The sequence below is a fragment of the Ranitomeya variabilis genome, chromosome 3 (genome assembly GCF_051348905.1).
Source record: "Ranitomeya variabilis isolate aRanVar5 chromosome 3, aRanVar5.hap1, whole genome shotgun sequence".
Lineage (NCBI taxonomy): Eukaryota > Metazoa > Chordata > Amphibia > Anura > Dendrobatidae > Ranitomeya > Ranitomeya variabilis.
This window is the reverse complement of record NC_135234.1, coordinates 670,307,381-670,330,261: the sequence shown is the minus strand read 5'-3', so window position 1 is coordinate 670,330,261 and position 22,881 is coordinate 670,307,381. Positions and strand designations below refer to the sequence as shown.

At 44.1% G+C, this 22,881-nt stretch overlaps 1 long non-coding RNA gene across 1 annotated transcript in view; it reads right to left on the bottom strand.

The window, feature by feature from the left end:
- The window catches only part of LOC143818492 (uncharacterized), a 175,865-nt gene that overhangs the window by 4,189 nt on the left and 148,795 nt on the right, over positions 1-22,881 (bottom strand). The window contains exon 2 of the long non-coding RNA XR_013224572.1: positions 18,559-18,642. This is a non-coding gene — a long non-coding RNA (uncharacterized LOC143818492). The remainder of the gene's footprint in view (positions 1-18,558; positions 18,643-22,881) is intronic.

Here is a 22,881-nt window from a genome sequence, read left to right as displayed (position 1 = left end):
TGAAACACCATCCTGACCTGCTTCACATGGGACTCCCAATCATCAGAAAAGACCAAAATGTCATCCAGATAAACAATCATAAATTTATCCAGATATTCTCAGAAGATGTCATGCATGAAGGACTGAAACACAGAAGGAGCATTAGAAAGTCCAAAAGGCATCACCAAGTACTCAAAATGGCCTTCGGGCGTATTAAATGCTGTTTTCCATTCATCTCCCTGCTTAATGCGCACAAGGTTATACGCACCACGGAGATCTATCTTGGTGAACCAACTGGCACCCTTAATCCGAGCAAACAAATCAGACAATAGTGGCAAAGGATACTGAAATTTGACTGTGATTTTATTCAGAAGACGATAATCTATACAAGGTCTCAAAGAACCGTCCTTCTTGGCCACAAAAAAAATTCCTGCACCAAGAGGGGAAGAGGATGGGCGAATATGTCCCTTCTCCAAAGACTCCTTTATATAACTCCGCATCGCAGCATGCTCTGGTATAGACCAATTAAAAAGTCGTCCTTTAGGAAATTTACTACCAGGAATTAAATTTATAGCACAGTCACAATCCCTATGAGGGGGCAGGGCACTGGACCTGGGCTCATCAAATACATCCTGGTAGTCAGACAAAAACTCAGGGACCTCAGAAGGAGTGGAAGAAGCAATAGACACCAACGGAGTATCGCCATGAATTCCCTGACAACCCCAACTTGACACAGACATAGCTTTCCAATCTAAAACTGGATTATGAGCCTGCAGCCATGGCAGACCCAAAACGACAACATCATGCAAATTATACAAAACAAGAAAGCGAATCACCTCCTGATGTACGGGAGTCATGCACATGGTCATTTGCGTCCAATACTGAGGCTTATTCTCAGCCAATGGCTGTTGTGGATTCTGTTTGTGGGCTCCCTCTGGTGGTTACTGCTGGTACTGGGTGACTTTGGTGGGTTGCGGCCTTTGGTTTCCACCTGTCCATCAGAGGCTGGGTGGTTCCTATTTTACCTGGCCTTTCTGTCATTCCCTTGCCGGCTATCAATGTATTCAGATGTGCTCTGTTTGGTTCCTGCCTACCTGCTCCCAGATCTTTCAGGATAAGCTAAGTGCTGATTTTCAGTTGTTGGTTTTTTTGTCCAGCTTGCTTATTATGTCTCTATGCTAGCTGGTAGCTCTAGTGGACTGAGGTTCTCCCCATGTGCCATGAGTTGGCACATGGGTTCTTGTAATCTCAGGATGGTTTTTTTGATTAGTGTTTTTTGCTGACCGCTCAGACCCCTTTTGTATCGTTCTGCTTTCTAGTTTACAGCGGGCCTCAATTTGCTGAACCTATATACAGTGGGGCAAAAAAGTATTTAGTCAGTCAGCAATAGTGCAAGTTCCACCACTTAAAAAGATGAGAGGCATCTGTAATTTACATCATAGGTAGACCTCAACTATGGGAGACAAACTGAGAAAAAAAAATCCAGAAAATCACATTGTCTGTTTTTTTATCATTTTATTTGCATTTTATGGTGGAAAATAAGTATTTGGTCAGAAACAAACAATCAAGATTTCTGGCTCTCACAGACCTGTAACTTCTTCTTTAAGACTCTCCTCTTTCCTCCACTCATTACCTGTAGTAATGGCACCTGTTTAAACTTGTTATCAGTATAAAAAGATACCTGTGCACACCCTCAAACAGTCTGACTCCAAACTCCACTATGGTGAAGACCAAAGAGCTGTCAAAGGACACCAGAAACAAAATTGTAGCCCTGCACCAGGCTGGGAAGACTGAATCTGCAATAGCCAACCAGCTTGGAGTGAAGAAATCAACAGTGGGAGCAATAATTAGCAAATGGAAGACATACAAGACCACTGATAATCTCCCTCGATCTGGGGCTCCACGCAAAATCCCACCCCGTGGGGTCAGAATGATCACAAGAACGGTGAGCAAAAATCCCAGAACCACGCGGGGGGACCTAGTGAATGAACTGCAGAGAGCTGGGACCAATGTAACAAGGCCTACCATAAGTAACACACTACGCCACCATGGACTCAGATCCTGCAGTGCCAGACGTGTCCCACTGCTTAAGCCAGTACATGTCCGGGCCCGTCTGAAGTTTGCTAGAGAGCATTTGGATGATCCAGAGGAGTTTTGGGAGAATGTCCTATGGTCTGATGAAACCAAACTGGAACTGTTTGGTAGAAACACAACTTGTCGTGTTTGAAGGAAAAAGAATACTGAGTTGCATCCATCAAACACCATACCTACTGTAAAGCATGGTGGTGGAAACATCATGCTTTGGGGCTGTTTCTCTGCAAAGGGGCCAGGACGACTGATCCGGGTACATGAAAGAATGAATGGGGCCATGTATCGTGAGATTTTGAGTGCAAACCTCCTTCCATCAGCAAGGGCATTGAAGATGAAACATGGCTGGGTCTTTCAACATGACAATGATCCAAAGCACACCGCCAGGGCAACGAAGGAGTGGCTTTGTAAGAAGCATTTCAAGGTCCTGGAGTGGCCTAGCCAGTCTCCAGATCTCAACCCTATAGAAAACCTTTGGAGGGAGTTGAAAGTCCGTGTTGCAAAGCGAAAAGCCAAAAACATCACTGCTCTAGAGGAGATCTGCATGGAGGAATGGGCCAACATACCAACAACAGTGTGTGGCAACCTTGTGAAGACTTACAGAAAACGTTTGACCTCTGTCATTGCCAACAAAGGATATATTACAAAGTATTGAGATGAAATTTTGTTTCTGACCAAATACTTATTTTCCACCATAAAATGCAAATAAAATGATAAAAAAACAGACAATGTGATTTTCTGGATTTTTTTTTCTCAGTTTGTCTCCCATAGTTGAGGTCTACCTATGATGTAAATTACAGACGCCTCTCATCTTTTTAAGTGGTGGAACTTGCACTATTGCTGACTGACTAAATACTTTTTTGCCCCACTGTATATCATCTCTATGTGTGTGCCTTCCTCTCATTTCACCGTCAATACATGTGGGGGGCAACTATACCTTTTGGGGTTCATTCCTCTGGAGGCAAGTGAGGTCTTTATTTTCTCTGCAGTACTAGTTAGCTCTTAGGCTGGTGCGTGGCGTCTAGAACCAACGTAGGCACGCTCCCTGGCTATCTCTAGTTGCGTTTGTCAGGCGTAGGGCAGCGGTCAGCCCAGGTTCCATCACCCTAGAGCTTGTCCGATATTTTGTATTACTTTGCTTGTCCCTTGCTATCCCTAGCCATTGGGATTCATGACAGTATAGCCGGCCCACAAAGTGTTAATTGTTTGGGCTGAAGCAGGAGAAAAAGAAGTGTTTAAGGGAAAAAAAATTTTTTTTCCTTCAGAGTTTTGCTGCCTAGCCCTTAATTGCTGTCTAGCTGCTTCTTACCTCCTCTTAACCCTTGAATAGCTCTGATATTAGCTGTTTAACATGGATGTCCAGAGTTTGGCTTCCAGCCTGAGTAATCTCGCGGCAAAAGTTCAAAACATACAGGATTTTGTTGTTCACACTTCCATGTCTGAACCTAGAATTCCTATTCCAGAGTTCTTTTCTGGAGATAGATCTACCTTCCTGAATTTCAGGAACAATTGTAAATTGTTTCTTTCTTTAAAATCTCGCTCCTCTGGAGACCCTGCTCAACAGGTTAAGATTGTAATATCTTTCCTGCGGGGCGACCCTCAGAATTGGGCATTTGCATTGGCACCAGGGGATCCTGCATTGCTCAATGTGGATGCGTTTTTTCTGGCATTGGGATTGCTCTATGAGGAACCCAACCTGGAGATTCAGGCTGAAAAGGCTTTATTAGCCCTCTCTCAGGGGCATGATGAAGCGGAAATATATTGTCAAAAATTTCGGAAATGGTCGGTGCTTACTCAGTGGAATGAGTGCGCCCTGGCTGCAAACTTCAGAAATGGTCTTTCCGAGGCCATTAAGGATATTATGGTGGGGTTCCCTACGCCTACAGATCTGAATGAGTCGATGGCTATGGCCATTCAGATTGATCGGCGTTTACGGGAGCGCAAACCCGTGCACCACTTGGCGGTGTCTTCTGAACAGGCACCTGAGACTATGCAATGTGATAGAATTCAGTCCAGAAGTGAACGGCAAAATTATAGGCGGAAAAATGGATTGTGTTTTTATTGTGGTGATTCAGCTCATGTTATATCAGCATGCTCTAAACGCACCAAAAGGGTTGATAAATCTTTTGCCATTGGTACTCTGCAGCCTAAGTTCATTTTGTCTGTGACTCTGATTTTTTCACTGTCTTCCATTTCCGTCGATGCCTATGTGGATTCAGGCGCTGCCCTGAGTCTTATGGATTGGTCATTTGCTAAACGCTGCGGTTTTAGTCTGGAGCCTCTGGAAGTTCCTATCTTTCTGAAGGGAATTGACTCTACACCATTGGCTATGAATAAGCCGCAGTATTGGACACAAGTGACCATGCGCATGACTCCCGTTCATCAGGAGGTGATTCGCTTCCTTGTACTGTATAATTTACATGATGTACTAGTGCTTGGTCTGCCATGGTTACAAACTCATAATCCTGTCCTGGACTGGAAAACAATGTCTGTGTTAAGCTGGGGATGTCAGGGGGTTCATGATGATGCACCTCCGATTTCAATCGCTTCATCTACTCCTTCTGAGATCCCTGCGTTTTTGTCTGACTATAGGGATGTTTTTGAGGAGCCTAAGCTCAATTCGCTCCCTCCTCATAGAGAGTGTGACTGTGCTATAGAATTGATTCCTGGCAGTAAGTTCCCTAAGGGTCGTTTATTTAATCTGTCACTGCCAGAGCATACTGCTATGCGGAATTATATTAAGGAGTCCTTGGAAAAGGGACATATTCGTCCATCTTCGTCCCCTCTGGGAGCAGGTTTTTTTTTCGTGGCCAAAAAAGATGGTTCCCTGAGGCCTTGTATAGATTATCGCCTTCTGAATAAGATTACAGTCAAATATCAGTATCCACTGCCATTATTGACTGATTTGTTTGCTCGCATTAAGGGGGCTAGGTGGTTCACTAAGATAGATCTTCGCGGTGCGTATAATCTGGTGCGGATAAAACAGGGTGACGAGTGGAAAACCGCATTTAATACGCCTGAGGGCCATTTTGAGTATTTGGTAATGCCTTTTGGACTCTCCAATGCTCCGTCAGTCTTTCAGTCCTTTATGCACAATATTTTCCGTGAATATCTGGATAAGTTTATGATTGTGTATTTGGATGATATTTTGGTGTTTTCTGATGACTGGGAGTCTCATGTTTTACAGGTCAGGAAGGTGTTTCAGGTTCTGCGGGCCAATTCTCTGTTTGTGAAGGGCTCAAAGTGTCTCTTCGGAGTCCAGAAGATTTCTTTTTTGGGGTACATTTTTTCTCCTTCTACTATTGAGATGGATCCCGTCAAGGTTCAGGCGATTTGTGACTGGACACAACCTACATCTGTTAAGAGCCTTCAGAAGTTCTTGGGGTTTGCTAATTTTTATCGTCGGTTCATTGCTAATTTTTCCAGTATTGTTAAACCTTTGACTGATTTGACTAAAAAGGGTGCTGATGTTGCTGATTGGTCTCCTGCGGCCGTGGAGGCCTTTCGGGAACTTAAGCGCCGGTTTTCTTCTGCTCCTGTGTTGTGTCAACCAGATGTTTCACTTCCTTTTCAGGTTGAGGTTGATGCTTCCGAGATTGGAGCGGGGGCGGTTTTGTCACAGAGAAGTTCTAATGGCTCGGTGATGAAGCCATGTGCATTCTTCTCTAGAAAATTCTCTGTTGTGAATTTGGATTCTGGGCTCCCCCGGTGGCTACTGGTGGAATTGAACTGGTGTCTTCATCTTCTCTGTTCACCTGTTCCCATCAAGATGTGGGAGTCGCTATATAACCTTGCTGCTCTGTTAGTTGCTTGCCGGTCAACAATGTTATCAGAAGCCTCTCTGTGCTTGTTCCTGCTCCTAGACAACTACTAGATAAGTTGGACTCTTGTCCATGTTTGTTTTTGCATTTTTGTTCCAGTTCACAGCTGTAGTTTCGTTACTGTGTCTGGAAAGCTCTTGTGAACAGGAATTGCCACTCTGGTGTTATGAGTTAATGCCAGAGTTTTAAAGTAATTTCTGGATGGTGTTTTGATAGGGTTTTTAGCTGACCATGAAAGTGTCCTTTCTGTCTTCTGCTATGTAGTAAGTGGACCTCAAATTTGCTAAACCTATTTTCATACTACGTTTGTTATTTCATCTTGATTCACCGCCAATACATGTGGGGGGCCTCTGTCTCCTTTCGGGGTATTTCTCTAGAGGTGAGCTAGGACTAATATTTTCCTCTGCTAGCTTTATTTAGTCCTCCGGCTGGTGCTGGGCATCTAGAATCAACGTAGGCATGCTACCCGGCCACTGCTAGTTGTGCGTTAGGTTTAGTTCATGGTCGGCTCAGTTTCCATCTTCCAAGAGCTAGTTCCTATATATGCTGATGCTATGATCTCTTGCCATTGAGATCATGACAGTTTGACAGGCCACTAAAGGGTTAAAATCCTTGGCTGAGAAAGGAGAGAAATAAGTAGTCTGCTGAAATTTTTTTTTTTTTTTTTTTTCTCTCCTTTGAATGGCTCTGTGTTCACCTGTTTGCAATGGATCTTCAGAGTGTAACTGCAGGTTTGAATAATCTCGCCACGAAGGTACAAAATTTGCAAGATTTTGTTTGTCATGCACCTGTATCTGAGCCGAGAATTCCTTTGCCGGAATTTTTCTCGGGGAATAGATCTGGGTTTCAGAATTTTCGAAATAATTGCAAATTATTTTTGTCCCTGAAATCTCGCTCTGCCGGAGATCCTGCACAGCAGGTCAGGATTGTGATTTCCTTGCTCCGGGGCGACCCTCAAGACTGGGCTTTTTCATTGACACCAGGGGATCCTGCGTTGCTCAATGTGGATGCGTTTTTTCTGGCCTTGGGGTTGCTTTATGACGAACCTCATTTGGAGCTTCAGGCAGAAAAAACTTTGATGTCCCTATCTCAGGGGCAAGATGAAGCGGAAATTTACTGCCAAAGATTCCGTAAATGGTCTGTGCTTACTCAGTGGAATGAGTGCGCCCTGGCGGCGACTTTCAGAGAGGGTCTCTCTGATGCCATTAAGGATGTTATGGTGGGGTTCCCTGTGCCTGCGGGTCTGAATGAGTCCATGACAATGGCTATTCAGATCGATAGGCGTTTGCGGGAGCGCAAACCAGTGCACCATCTGGCGGTGTCCACTGAGAAATCGCCAGAGAGTATGCAGTGTGATAGAATTCTGTCCCGAAGCGAGCGGCAGAATTTTAGACGGAAAAATGGGTTGTGTTTCTATTGTGGTGATTCTACTCATGTTATATCAGCATGCTCTAAGCGCACTAAAAAGCTTGGTAAATCTGTTTCCATTTGCACCTTACCGTCTAAGTTTATTCTATCTGTGACCCTGATTTGCTCTTTGTCATCTATTACCACGGACGCCTATGTCGACTCTGGCGCCGCTTTGAGTCTTATGGATTGGTCCTTTGCCAAACGCTGTGGGTATGATTTAGAGCCTTTGGAGACTCCTATTCCTCTGAAGGGGATTGACTCCACCCCATTGGCTAATAATAAACCACAATACTGGACACAAGTAACTATGCGTATTAATCCGGATCACCAGGAGATTATTCGCTTTCTGGTGCTGTATAATCTACATGATGATTTGGTGCTAGGATTGCCTTGGCTGCAATCTCACAACCCAGTCCTCGACTGGAAAGCTATGTCTGTGTTGAGCTGGGGATGTAAGGGGGCTCATGGGGATGTACCTGTGGTTTCCATTTCATCATCTATTCCCTCTGAAATTCCTGAGTTCCTGTCTGACTATCGTGTCGTCTTTGAAGAATCCAAGCTTGATTCGTTACCTCCGCACCGAGAGTGCGATTGTGCCATAGATTTAATCCCGGGTAGTAAATACCCAAAGGGTCGTTTATTTAATCTGTCTGTGCCTGAACATGCTGCTATGCGTGAATATATAAAGGAGTCCTTGGAAAAGGGACATATTCGTCCATCGTCATCTCCCTTAGGAGCCGGTTTTTTCTTCGTGTCAAAAAAAGACGGCTCTTTGAGACCATGTATTGATTATCGGCTTTTGAATAAAATCACTGTTAAATATCAATACCCATTGCCGTTGCTGACTGATTTGTTTGCTCGCATAAAGGGGGCCAAGTGGTTCTCTAAGATTGACCTTCGTGGGGCGTATAATTTGGTGCGAATCAGGCAGGGGGATGAGTGGAAAACCGCATTTAATACGCCCGAGGGCCACTTTGAGTATTTAGTGATGCCTTTTGGTCTTTCAAATGCTCCGTCAGTTTTCCAGTCCTTTATGCATGATATTTTTCGCGATTATTTGGATAAATTTATGATTGTGTATCTGGATGATATTCTGATTTTTTCGGATGACTGGGACTCTCATGTCCAGCAAGTCAGGAGGGTTTTTCAGGTTTTGCGGTCTAATTCTTTGTGTGTGAAGGGTTCTAAGTGTGTTTTTGGGGTACAGAGGATTTCCTTTTTGGGATATATTTTTTCCCCCTCTTCCATTGAAATGGATCCTGTCAAGGTTCAAGCTATTTGTGATTGGACGCAGCCCTCTTCTCTTAAGAGTCTTCAGAAATTTTTGGGCTTTGCTAACTTTTATCGTCGATTTATTGCTGGTTTTTCGGATATTGCTAAGCCATTGACCGATTTGACTAAGAAGGGTGCTGATGTTGCTGATTGGTCCCCTGATGCTGTGGAGGCCTTTCGGGAGCTTAAGCGCCGTTTTTCCTCTGCCCCTGTGTTGCGTCAGCCTGATGTTGCTCTACCTTTTCAGGTTGAGGTCGACGCTTCTGAGATCGGAGCTGGGGCAGTGTTGTCGCAGAAAAGTTCTGACTGCTCCGTGATGAGGCCTTGTGCCTTCTTTTCCCGTAAATTTTCGCCCGCTGAGCGGAATTATGATGTTGGGAATCGGGAGCTTTTGGCCATGAAGTGGGCTTTTGAGGAGTGGCGCCATTGGCTTGAGGGGGCCAGACATCAGGTGGTGGTATTGACTGACCACAAAAATTTGGTTTATCTTGAGACTGCCAGGCGCCTGAATCCTAGACAGGCGCGCTGGTCATTATTTTTCTCTCGGTTTAATTTTGTGGTGTCATACCTACCGGGTTCTAAGAATGTTAAGGCGGATGCCCTTTCTAGGAGTTTTGAGCCTGACTCGCCTGGTAACTCTGAGCCCACAGGTATCCTTAAGGATGGAGTGGTATTGTCAGCCGTTTCTCCAGACCTGCGGCGGGCCTTGCAGGAGTTTCAGGCGGATAGACCTGATCGTTGCCCACCTGATAAACTGTTTGTTCCTGATGATTGGACCAGTAGAGTCATCTCTGAGGTTCATTCTTCTGCGTTGGCAGGTCATCCTGGCATTTTTGGTACCAGGGATTTGGTGGCAAGGTCCTTCTGGTGGCCTTCCCTGTCACGAGATGTGCGAGGCTTTGTGCAGTCTTGTGACGTTTGTGCTCGGGCCAAGCCTTGTTGTTCTCGGGCTAGTGGATTGTTGTTGCCCTTGCCTATTCCTAAGAGGCCTTGGACGCACATCTCGATGGATTTTATTTCAGATCTGCCTGTTTCTCAGAAGATGTCTGTCATCTGGGTGGTGTGTGACCGTTTCTCTAAGATGGTCCATTTGGTTCCTCTGCCCAAGTTGCCTTCTTCTTCCGAGTTGGTTCCTCTGTTTTTTCAAAATGTTGTTCGTTTGCATGGTATTCCTGAGAATATCGTTTCTGACAGAGGGACCCAATTCGTGTCTAGATTTTGGCGGGCATTCTGTGCTAGGATGGGCATAGATTTATCTTTTTCGTCCGCTTTCCATCCTCAGACGAATGGCCAGACTGAGCGGATTAATCAGACCCTGGAGACATATCTGAGGTGTTTTGTGTCTGCTGACCAGGATGATTGGGTTGCTTTTTTGCCATTGGCGGAGTTCGCTCTCAATAATCGGGCCAGCTCTGCCACTTTGGTGTCCCCGTTTTTCTGTAATTCGGGGTTTCATCCTCGATTTTCCTCTGGTCATGTGGAATCTTCGGATTGTCCTGGAGTGGATGCTGTAGTGGAGAGATTGCATCAGATCTGGGGGCAGGTGGTGGACAATTTGAGGTTGTCCCAGGAGAAGACTCAGCTTTTTGCTAACCGCCGTCGTCGTGTTGGTCCTCGTCTTCATGTTGGGGACTTGGTGTGGTTGTCTTCTCGTTTTGTCCCTATGAGGGTCTCTTCTCCTAAGTTTAAGCCTCGGTTCATCGGCCCGTATAAGATATTGGAGATTCTTAACCCTGTTTCCTTCCGTTTGGACCTCCCTGCATCCTTTTCTATTCATAACGTTTTTCATCGGTCATTATTGCGCAGGTATGAGGTACCGGTTGTGCCTTCCGTTGAGCCTCCTGCTCCGGTGTTTGTTGAGGGTGAGTTGGAGTACGTTGTGGAGAAAATCTTAGACTCTCGTGTTTCCAGACGGAGACTCCAGTATCTGGTCAAGTGGAAGGGATACGGCCAGGAGGATAATTCTTGGGTGAATGCATCTGATGTTCATGCCTCTGATCTGGTTCGTGCCTTTCATAGGGCCCATCCTGATCGCCCTGGTGGTTCGGGTGAGGGTTCGGTGCCCCCTCCTTGAGGGGGGGGTACTGTTGTGAATTTGGATTCTGGGCTCCCCCGGTGGCTACTGGTGGAATTGAACTGGTGTCTTCATCTTCTCTGTTCACCTGTTCCCATCAAGATGTGGGAGTCGCTATATAACCTTGCTGCTCTGTTAGTTGCTTGCCGGTCAACAATGTTATCAGAAGCCTCTCTGTGCTTGTTCCTGCTCCTAGACAACTACTAGATAAGTTGGACTCTTGTCCATGTTTGTTTTTGCATTTTTGTTCCAGTTCACAGCTGTAGTTTCGTTACTGTGTCTGGAAAGCTCTTGTGAACAGGAATTGCCACTCTGGTGTTATGAGTTAATGCCAGAGTTTTAAAGTAATTTCTGGATGGTGTTTTGATAGGGTTTTTAGCTGACCATGAAAGTGTCCTTTCTGTCTTCTGCTATGTAGTAAGTGGACCTCAAATTTGCTAAACCTATTTTCATACTACGTTTGTTATTTCATCTTGATTCACCGCCAATACATGTGGGGGGCCTCTGTCTCCTTTCGGGGTATTTCTCTAGAGGTGAGCTAGGACTAATATTTTCCTCTGCTAGCTTTATTTAGTCCTCCGGCTGGTGCTGGGCATCTAGAATCAACGTAGGCATGCTACCCGGCCACTGCTAGTTGTGCGTTAGGTTTAGTTCATGGTCGGCTCAGTTTCCATCTTCCAAGAGCTAGTTCCTATATATGCTGATGCTATGATCTCTTGCCATTGAGATCATGACAATTCTCGCCCGCCGAGCGCAATTATGATGTGGGTAATCGGGAGCTTTTGGCCATGAAGTGGGCATTTGAGGAGTGGCGTCATTGGCTTGAGGGTGCTAAAAATCGTGTGGTGGTCTTGACTGATCACAAGAATCTCATTTACCTTGAGTCTGCCAGGCGTTTGAATCCTAGACAGGCTCGTTGGTCGTTGTTTTTTTCTCGTTTCAATTTCGTGGTTTCATACCTGCCAGGTTCTAAGAATGTGAAGGCAGATGCTCTTTCCAGGAGTTTTGTGCCTGACTCTCCTGGAGACTCTGGGCCTACTGGTATCCTTAGGGATGGGGTAATATTGTCCGCCGTATCCCCAGACTTGCGACGTGCATTGCAGGAGTTTCAGGTGGATAAACCGGATCGTTGTCCGCCAGAAAGACTGTTTGTTCCGGATGATTGGACCAGTAGAGTCATCTCCGAGGTCCATTCTTCTGTGTTGGCTGGTCATCCTGGAATATTTGGTACTAGAGACTTGGTGGCCAGGTCTTTTTGGTGGCCTTCCTTGTCTAGGGATGTGCGTACCTTTGTGCAGTCTTGTGAAGTGTGTGCTCGAGGTAAGCCTTGCTGTTCTCGGGCCAGTGGGTAGTTGTTATCCTTGCCCATCCCGAAGAGGCCTTGGACGCACATTTCCATGGATTTTATTTCTGATCTCCCGGTTTCACAGAAAATGTCCGTTATCTGGGTTGTGTGTGACCGCTTTTCTAAGATGGTTCATTTGGTGCCCTTGCCTAAGTTGCCTTCCTCCTCTGAGTTGGTCCCTTTATTTTTTCAGAACGTGGTTCGTTTGCATGGGATTCCGGAGAATATCGTTTCTGACAGGGGATCTCAGTTTGTGTCTAGATTTTGGCGGACGTTTTGTGCCAAGATGGGCATTGATTTGTCTTTCTCGTCTGCATTCCATCCTCAGACGAATGGCCAGACGGAGCGAACTAATCAGACCTTGGAAACTTATTTGAGGTGTTTTGTTTCTGCTGATCAAGATGACTGGGTTGCTTTTTTGCCACTGGCCGAATTTGCTCTTAATAATCGGGCTAGTTCTGCCACGTTGGTCTCTCCTTTTTTTTGTAATTCGGGGTTTCATCCTCGTTTTTCCTCTGGTCAGGTGGAGTCTTCGGATTGTCCTGGAGTGGACGTGGTGGTGGACAGGCTACATCAGATTTGGAATCAGGTGGTGGACAATTTGAAGTTATCTCAGGAGAAGACTCAGCAGTTTGCTAATCGCCGTCGCCGCGTGGGTCCCCGACTTCTTGTTGGGGATTTGGTGTGGTTGTCTTCTCGTTTTGTCCCTATGAAGGTCTCTTCTCCTAAGTTCAAGCCTCGGTTCATCGGTCCTTATAGGATCTCGGAGATTCTTAACCCTGTATCTTTTCGTTTGGATCTCCCAGCATCGTTTGCTATTCATAATGTGTTCCATCGGTCGTTGTTGCAGAGGTATGAGGTGCCCGTTGTTCCTTCGGTTGAGCCTCCTGCTCCGGTGCTGGTGGAGGGAGAATTGGAGTATGTTGTTGAGAAGATCTTGGATTCTCGTGTTTCCAGACGCAAACTCCAGTATTTGGTTAAGTGGAAGGGTTATGGTCAGGAGGATAATTCCTGGGTGGTCGCCTCTGATGTTCATGCGACTGATTTGGTCCGCGCCTTCCATAGAGCTCACCCTGATCGCCCTGGGGGTTCTCGTGAGGGTTCGGTGACCCCTCCTCAAGGGGGGGGTACTGTTGTGGATTCTGTTTGTGGGCTCCCTCTGGTGATTACTGCTGGTACTGGGTGACTTTGGTGGGTTGCGGCCTTTGGTTTCCACCTGTCCATCAGAGGCTGGGTGGTTCCTATTTTACCTGGCCTTTCTGTCATTCCCTTGCCGGCTATCAATGTATTCAGATGTGCTCTGTTTGGTTCCTGCCTACCTGCTCCCAGATCTTTCAGGATAAGCTAAGTGCTGATTTTCAGTTGTTGGTTTTTTTGTCCAGCTTGCTTATTATGTCTCTATGCTAGCTGGTAGCTCTAGTGGACTGAGGTTCTCCCCATGTGCCATGAGTTGGCACATGGGTTCTTGTAATCTCAGGATGGTTTTTTTGATTAGGGTTTTTTGCTGACCGCTCAGACCCCTTTTGTATCGTTCTGCTTTCTAGTTTACAGCGGGCCTCAATTTGCTGAACCTATATATATCATCTCTATGTGTGTGCCTTCCTCTCATTTCACCGTCAATACATGTGGGGGGCAACTATACCTTTTGGGGTTCATTCCTCTGGAGGCAAGTGAGGTCTTTATTTTCTCTGCAGTACTAGTTAGCTCTTAGGCTGGTGCGTGGCGTCTAGAACCAACGTAGGCACGCTCCCTGGCTATCTCTAGTTGCGTTTGTCAGGCGTAGGGCAGCGGTAAGCCCAGGTTCCATCACCCTAGAGCTCGTCCGATATTTTGTATTACTTTGCTTGTCCCTTGCTATCCCTAGCCATTGGGATTCATGACAAATGGCGTAGCATCAATTCCCCTCAGAGGAATAGGAAATTCCAAAGGCTCCAGGACAAAACCACAGCGCCTGGCAAACGACAAATCCATCAGATTCAGGGCAGCACCCGAATCCACAAAAGCCATAACCGGGTAGGACGACAAAGAACAAATCAAAGTAACAGACAAAATAAATTTAGGCTGTATAGTACCAATGGTGACAGGTTTAGCGAATTTTTTTAAGCGTTTAGACTTTAGAGCATGCTGAGATAACATGAGTAGAATCACCACAGTAAAAGCACAACCCATTTTGACGTCTATGACTTTGTCGCTCAATTCTGGTCAGAGTTCGGTCACATTGCATAGACTCAGGTCTCTGTTCAGAAAATACCGTCAAAGGATGAGCAGATTTGCGCTCCCGCAAACGCCGATCAACCTGAATGGCTAAAGCCATAGAATCACTCAGACTTGTAGGGGTGGGAAACCCCACCATAACATTCTTAACGGCCTCAGAAAGACCTTCTCTGAAATTTGCAGCCAGGGCACACTCATTCTATTGAGTAAGCACCGACCATTTCCGAAATTTTTGACAATACACCTCTGCTTCATCCTGACCTTGAGAGATAGCCAGCAATGCTTTTTCTGCCTGATTCTCAAGATTAGGCTCCTCATAAAGCAGTCCAAGAGCCAGAAAAAATGCATCTACATTAAGCAATGCAGGATCTCCTGGCGCCAGAGAGAAAGCCCAATCTTGAGGGTCGCCACGCAACAAGGAGATAACAATTTTAACTTGCTGAGCAGAATCACCAGAGGAACGAGGTCTCAGAGATAGAAATAACTTTCAATTATTCTTAAAATTTAGAAACCTAGATCTATCTCCAGAAAACAACTCAGGAATGGGTATCTTTGGTTCTGACATAGGGCTATGAATAACAAAATCCCGAATACTTTGCACCCGTGCAGTAAGATGATCTACACTAGAAGTCAGAGTCTGAACATTCATGTCTGCAGCTGAGCTCAAAACCACCCAGAGTTCAAGGGGATGAAAGAAGCTAAACAGCCTGCAGCAAAGGAAAAGCGGGAGGAGAAAAAAAAAAATGTACTCAGGTCTTCTTTTTATCCCACTTCTGCGATGCATTAAACACTTTTTGGCCTGCTATACTGTTATGATCCTTAGTGGTTGAGGATCACAAATTACTCCAGCTAAGTAACAAACATAGGACAAGCTCTAGGGAGGTGGCAAACTGGACTGACCGCAAATCTGAACCTATCCAAACACACTAGAAGTAGCCGGTGAACGTACCTAAAATCTTAGACGTCTCGAGCCAGCCTGAGGAACTAACTACCCCTAGAGAGAAAGACCTCACTTGCCTCTAGAGAAATAATCCCCAAAGATATAGAAGCCCCCAACAAATAATAACGGTGAGGTAAGAGGAAGGCACATACACAGGGGTGAAAGCAGATTCAGCAAATGAGGCCCACTAATACTAGATAGCAGAAAATAGAAAAGGGGTCTGTGCGGTCAGTAAAAAACCCTTACAAAATATCCACACTGAGATTTCCAGAACCCCCGCACCAACTAACGGTGTGGGAGGAGAAACTCAGTCCCCTAGAGCAACCAGCAAGCAAGGAAATCACATTTTAGCAAGCTGGACAAGAAACATGATGAATGCTGATAATAAAAAAATGAACAAACAAAAACTTAGCTTGTCTTGGAGAGACTGGGAGCAAGGTAGTCACAAGGAATCTGAAGAGCACTGAATACATTGATAGCAGGCAAGGAACTGAGTATCCAGGTGAGCTAAATAGGAAACCAGCCAAGGATAACGAACCAGCTGATGCTGCCAACCTGCAGAAAGACAACACTACACAGTACCGCTTGTGACCACTAGAGGGAGCCCAAAAATAGAGTTCACAACAGAGGTAGCTCAGTCGCAGCTATTCTCCCCAGTTCTTTATTCTCCTGTGCTCTGCTCTCCTCCACGCTCTCTACAATGTGTTCATTCTGTATTATCTCTATCCAGGAGCTGCAGCACTCTCGTGGCTGCACGGCCCCTCACCTTCCTCTCTGCCTCAGACTGCTCCAGTCTGCTGTCTGGCACTCTCTGACTCTCTGACAGGAACTGACTGGCTTTCCCTCCAGACCAGAATATATATAGGGGAGCTACCCACAAGCTGGATCAGAGCTCCCCCTTCTGGCCTGGAGTGTGGACATGTTGTATGCTTGTGTTACCTGATAAAGAAGATCTTCCCTCGCTTCCAAGCATGACATCACTCTCCCTGTGAGGAAAGCAATGCCACTGTGACAACCAAGAACATGGGGTGTCACAATTACCCCTCAAGGTGAGTATGCCTGGGCCTCGTTTCTTCCTATGCTCCTAAGTAGCACTAGTCTGTACAGTGTATATGGGTAATACAAAAAGACAGACAGGGTAAAACAAAAGAACAATCACTGAGCACTCTCTCAGGGAAATAAGCAAAGGAATATAAAGTGTAAAGGCTGATAGGCAATAAAGTAATATAAAGACATCTAGAAGAAAGGGTTAATCAAACACGGCTCACAAGAACTTTGGAAATAACCTCAAATAACCATGATGTGTCCACCTCTCCATACCAGGATAGAGAAAATATTACCAGCATCACTTGGAAAGCAGAGCTGCCTTAAAGGGAACCTGTCACCAGAAAAAAACGCTATTAACCTGCAGATTTGCGGTTAATTTGCAGGTTAATAGTGTTATAATGCTGGCCGGTGCCTGCACTTAGCCTAAAGCTGCGGGGAGAAAATTAACTTTATTCTCCCCAGCAGTGTTCCCATTTCAGTCACGGGGGCGTCGGCGGCACTAGTTCAGTCACCTCTCTGAGAATTCAGAGAGTCAGATGTAGCCATGCCCTGGCACTTACTAACAGCTGAGCCCCAATAAAGAGGGAGTTTCAGTCAGGGCCTGGGCAGCAGTTACAGCCACCACTCTGTATTCTCAGAGCAGTGACTGTACCCATGCTGCCCCTGGGACTGAAACCCCTGTCAGTCAGGGCCAAGGGTGCGGTTTCAGTCAGGGGAGCGGTGCCGGAGCTATTAACCTGCAGATTACCTCCATATGTGGAGGTTAATCGCATTTTTTCTGGTACAGGTTTCCTTTATATAGGGAAAGAGCAGACATGACTGGTTCTTCCGCAGCATGTGACCAAAGGCAATCAACAACCTCAGCTGCAGCTCTAAACATCGATGTCCGAATCACTCTGTGCTGATCATAGCTATCAATGGAGTTACAAGGAGGAATGTAAGAATCTGTGGAATCTGCAGATACTGACGCTTTTATGACAGTTGTTGATGATTCCGAAAACTGTTGTGAATTCTGCTCTTGGGCTCCCTCCGGTGGTTGTTGGTGGTAGTGCAGTTGTCTTGGGGTTGTAATCCAGGGCAGGTGTTTCTGCTGATTGCAGCTTTACTAGGTATTTAGGTTTGCAGGATCCATGAGTCCTTGCCAGTCGTCCATTGTACTTGGAGGGATTACATCTCTCTCTGGTTCCTCATGCCCTGCTGCCAATTTAGCTAAAGATAAGTGTCTGGTTTTTTGTCTCTGTGCACACTTGCAGTGTGCTTTGCAATTCAGTGCAATTCATTGTGTTTTTGTCCAGCTTAGACTTTGTTTGGATTTTTCCGTCATGCTGGATTCTCAGGAGATGCAGATATTCTTTCTGTGTCTTTAGTTAGATGTAGAATATTTGTATTATCTGCTGTGGATATTTTTTAGGATTTTAATACTGACCGCTTAGTATTCTGGCCTATCCTTTTCTATTTAGCTAGAAGTGCCTCTTTTGCTAAATCCTGTTTTTCTGCCTGTGTGTGTCTTTCCTCTTACACTCACAGTCAATATTTGTGGGGGGCTGCCTATCCTTTGGGGTTCTGCTCTGAGGCAAGATAGAATTCCCATTTCCATCTATAGGGGTATTTAGTCCTCCGGCTGTGTCGAGGTGTCTAGGACGTGTTAGGTACATCCCACGGCTACTTCTAGTTGCGGTGTTAGTTTAGGTTTTGCGGTCAGTACAGGTACCACCTACTCCTGAAAAAGTCTCTCATGCGGCTCCAAGGTCACCGGATCATAACAGAAAACCTCCTCGTGTGACATCTGCATCCCAACCTTCTACAGTGTAACTCCTCTACATTCAAACCAATGAGACTGGCTACAGGTAATTGCACACATAGGTGGCTGAGAGCACCACTGTGCAATGAAAAACAGTGATCCTGATCCCTTTATATGTAGGATTTGGGGGCTCTCTGAGGTCAGCTGCCCATAAACTATAAAGTGATGACATACATGGTATTTTATACTCATAGCTCTTTAACTACATTTTGGTGAAGAGAAGATATAATTCAATAAATGCCCCTTGAAACCATCTTAAATGAAGACTGCACTGACAAAAACATTTGCATGAATTAATAAAACAAGTGTATATAAGAATGCTTGCAATATATCTTCTCAAAGAAATCTATTTAGCCACTTATGAGACACTTCTTTCTCTCCCTCCACCCCTGGACTTACTTCTACTCTGAAAAAAAACAAAACAGCTCAAATCCATCTTGTTCAAGACAAAATGGACTGCCAGCCAATCGAGGTTAGAAATTATATTGAAAGGAGGAAGAGGTGAGAGGTACAAAGTGAAAAACAAAGAGTGAGGAAGAGAAAAAAGGTTTTGCAGATTCTAGTTACCTTACTGCAGAGATGGATTCACATTTACACTGCTCAGTACTGTTGTATAATTTCCTCCTTGCCTCTGTTGCTTCTGTATGTGTGCTACCAAATGGAAAAAGAGCATTAATACCTCTGTATTCTGTGTATGGGAGACATTATAGCATCTAGTATTCACCTACTAGCTCAGAGTCAATTGTAAATTAGAGATAAAGCCTGCAGAGGAGGAAACTGTTATAAAAATATATGATACAAGACATATAATGAACAAAATTAATGTTATTGCTCATGCAAACACACATGATTGACAATTTTGAAAATTTACTTGAAGTTGTATTTCCCCTTTAAACATATAAAAGCTGCTCTTTCATATTTTCAGGAGCAACTTGTTAAAACTTTTTTTTTACAGAAAATTCCAATGACCAGGCATCTGGAGTCCAAAAATAATCAAGGCGTATATATCAGGTTTTGCCAAAACGGCTCATGGGTGGGGAGAAGAAGATAAAATCCTGTTATCTCTCCTGTAACAAGAACTGTGTAACTCAGATACACAAAAAACAACATTTTAGGTGTGGTTCATTTGAGGTAATTTGATAATGACATAAATAGATTACTTTTTAGTTGCTGCCTGGCAGAATGAGTCATTCTTGCTAACAGAGCCAGTAACTATACAAGAGGCTAGTGGGCATAAATAAGAGAACTCTCTGTATTAAATCACCTTGCTGTGGATGTCAGGTCTCTTGTCACATCGCATGCAGGTCTGTGGTTTAGTTTAATTCACTTAATGCTAATGGTTCAATAACGGTATTTAATGCATTTAATATGACGGTGCTTAATGAATAAATCAGTTACATTGACAAGATGGCTAACCTCAATGTGTAATCTTATCTGGACAAGCAGAACGTGGGGTGTATGCCAATTTAATTCAGTTTGCTTTCATTACAAGTCATAGAACTACCCCTATGTAATACTCAAAGGGGTGCAACGACTGCATGCACAAGCCATCCCATTACCGCCAACACCCCTGGGAAATGGCAATATCCTGGTCACACTGTGTGTCAATATTTGGTATGTAATACATGGAGTTATTTCCTAAGAGAATATAACTAGTAGAGGAGCCACTAAAAGACTCCCCTGAGAGCCAATCAGGACTAAACTAATCTCTTTACATATGCTAACGGTCCTTTTCCCTCCATGGAGGGCACTTAGCGAGTCAGCACTGCAGAGAGTGCTCGTCTTTTGGCAATTGTCCAACAACATATTAGTAGGAAGTTTTCTAACAAGTCTAAGAGCTCATGCACACAAAGTCATAGGCCATCTGCCCCGCATTACGGAGGTTCTCTACACTAGAAATAATGATTTATAAAGGAGAGTATTTCCATAATGTGTATATGGATGGAGGAACCGAGCATGCAGAATTTGTGGGATAAGGAAAAGGAATGAAGGAGGTACCAGACGAGTGATTTTGGGGCTTCCCAACTCTTCTGAAATTATCTTGCCAGGGAAAATAGGGACCAGGTAGTTTGAATTCTAGCACTCGATCCTTTTGTCTCAAATGTATAAGCACCTAAAATGTATAGGCATCTTACTATATGCCTCAGCTTCCCCAAATCAGGGGTATTGAGAGGATAGCAACAGCAGGGAATGTGTCATCAGAAAATGACCTGTTTATATTAGGTTTTATGTTGAAAACATTTTTTAAATGTTGATTATTTTTTCTATATTCTCGTATATCACCATCTATATTTAAACATTTACACTTGCAACTAGGCCTAGTATTTCATTCCTACTTTTTGTTCTATGCAGATGGTTTTCAGTCATCTTATTATCATCACAGACAGGATTACAATGACAGATATCACCTTTATACAAAGCTGATAACACAGAATCCATCATTCACAATGGTCTCACAGCTCACCTCCTCTCTCTTCCCGCACAATGAACTTTTGCTGGATTAGAGCATGCTCAGATGATACTTCTATACTAACAAATTGGGTACGAGTCCGTCTATTGTTGCTAATATCCATATGAAAAGCAGGAAGTAGTAATCTAATATTAGGCCTAGTGGCCACTGTGAAAACTGCAAGAGAATTTTTTTTGTTTACATATCGATAGTGATATAAAAAAAAATGTCAATTACTAAAAAAAATGTAACATAAAACCTTATTTAAACAAAAGGCAACTTTCTGATTTTTTGATGACACATTTCCTTTAAAATCAAACATTTCTGATTCCTCATACGTGATTCTGATCAGCTAATCCTGCCAGAAACTTTTTTTCACAGATGTTCTTAGTTAAAGGAATCTGTGCGGCTTAAAGAGACTGTGGCCCTGATTCATCAAGACCAGCATTGCTCACACCAGTCTTGATGAGGGGGCATGGTGGAGTCAGAGACGACTAATGCATTTATAACACACATGCCTCTTAATGAATCAGGTGCATCTTAAAAGAGGTACCTGCCCAAAATCAAGTCAAGTACTGGAGTAAAATTAGTGGCTCAAGGTAAGCCATAATTTGTCATGAATTAGCGGATGTCACTACTTAGTGTCCCACCCCATCTCCGCCCATTTTGGTGAAGCTGGCCAAAATAAATAAAAAAATTCCGGCACTCTAAATGTCTGCAATTTAGATTTGTTTTTAATGCAATCCCAAATTTATAACGTTTCGATCTGTTACTTAGACCTTCCTCAGACGGATTGCTGAAGGGTGAAGGTGCCAGTCGTAAGCAGCGCGTGGTAGAGGATAAGCTCCTATGAGGAAACAGCGATGTTTCCTCATAGGAGCTAAGTAACAGACCGAAACGTTATAAATTTGGGATTGCATTAAAAACAAATCTAAATTGCAGACATTTGGAGTGCCGGAATTTTACAGATAAGGGAGTGGTATCCCTCTCCGAGCACCCCCCTTGTTACAGAGTGATGTGCACCATCTTTTTATAAGCTGGCCAAAATAGGCATTAAAGCTGCAAAAGTTGCCATATTTCTACATAACCTCGTGTTCTGCACAAACTTTGCAAATTAAGTATTATATACCAGATTTCTGTTGTCTACAGCAGACTTTGGGGTCTTTAAGTATGTGTTGGCATGAATAACGGGGGCGGCCCAGAGCATACATCTAGCGATATTGGGCGCAGAGGTACATTAGTAGTCAAAACCTAGCCCTGGTGCCAAATGAGGGCCAAAACTACTTATCGTGTGGGAGATTTGAGGCCCACAGTCTAGAATTTATGCCAGGATAGCACAAGAGGAGTCTCATAGCAATGCATATGTATAGGGAATCTGTCAGAGAGATGTAGGAAAAGAGACCCTGATTCCAACGATGTATCACTTAGTTTACTGGGTGCAGCAGTTGTGACACAATCAGAATTTTTAGATGCAGCAGAGCTCAGAAAGCTGACCATGCCCACCCACAGCTTTCTGTGTACATGGTCTATTGACAGTGAGCTGCTTATCAGAGGAGAATGTGTGGTCGGACCAGGGTTCACATGAGCTGTGGTCCAGGCAGTGAAAATCTCCTGATGATAAAACATTGATTGTATTGAAACAACAGCACACAGCCTAATAAGTGACCCATCCCTGAAATATGTGTCCCTACCTCATGCTGTCCTCAGATTGCATAGCAAAAATCTGCTGACAGATTACCTTTAAAACACATAGGGGCATAATCCAGAATACTCTTCAATTTTGAGACTATGGAAGATGGTAAATGCCATCAGTATTTGCTTTTAGAAGATCATAAAAATCCTTATATTAACTTTATATATGGAGATCAGAACTGAGCAATAATCGCGATATGAAAGCGCCTGCAATGACAAGATCTACTGAGAAAAGAGTGATTGAAAGGAAAACTCCATTATGTGATAGATTTCCTTTTATCTCATCTTTGCAAAATATCTCTGCGTGTAAATGTCTGCAAAGCCAGCATGACAAACGGATGGGTAATTCTTGTTTGTCTTCCAATGCCTAGAACTGGTAATTACAATGTTAACGGGTCGATGATGATACTATAAAAATCATTTAAAAATCCGAAAAGATTAGGATTCTGAAAAAGATACCAAATTAAATAAATGATAGATTACTGCATTTCATCATTATAAGATATTTAGCACAGGAATTTACAGGTGTCAATCAATTATTCTTGATGGGCTTCATTAATTATACAATATAAAAAAGTATGATTGCAATTTGAGGACTCTCGAATTGTTAAATGATAATATTGTGCAATGTACAAAACACTGTCTTATTGAATGCAGCGACATATGGGGCAATTTATCAGATTTAATTGCATAATATCATTTGTTTTAGAGCAAGGGTTAAATCTGCAGCATTTCTTCATAGCAGACTG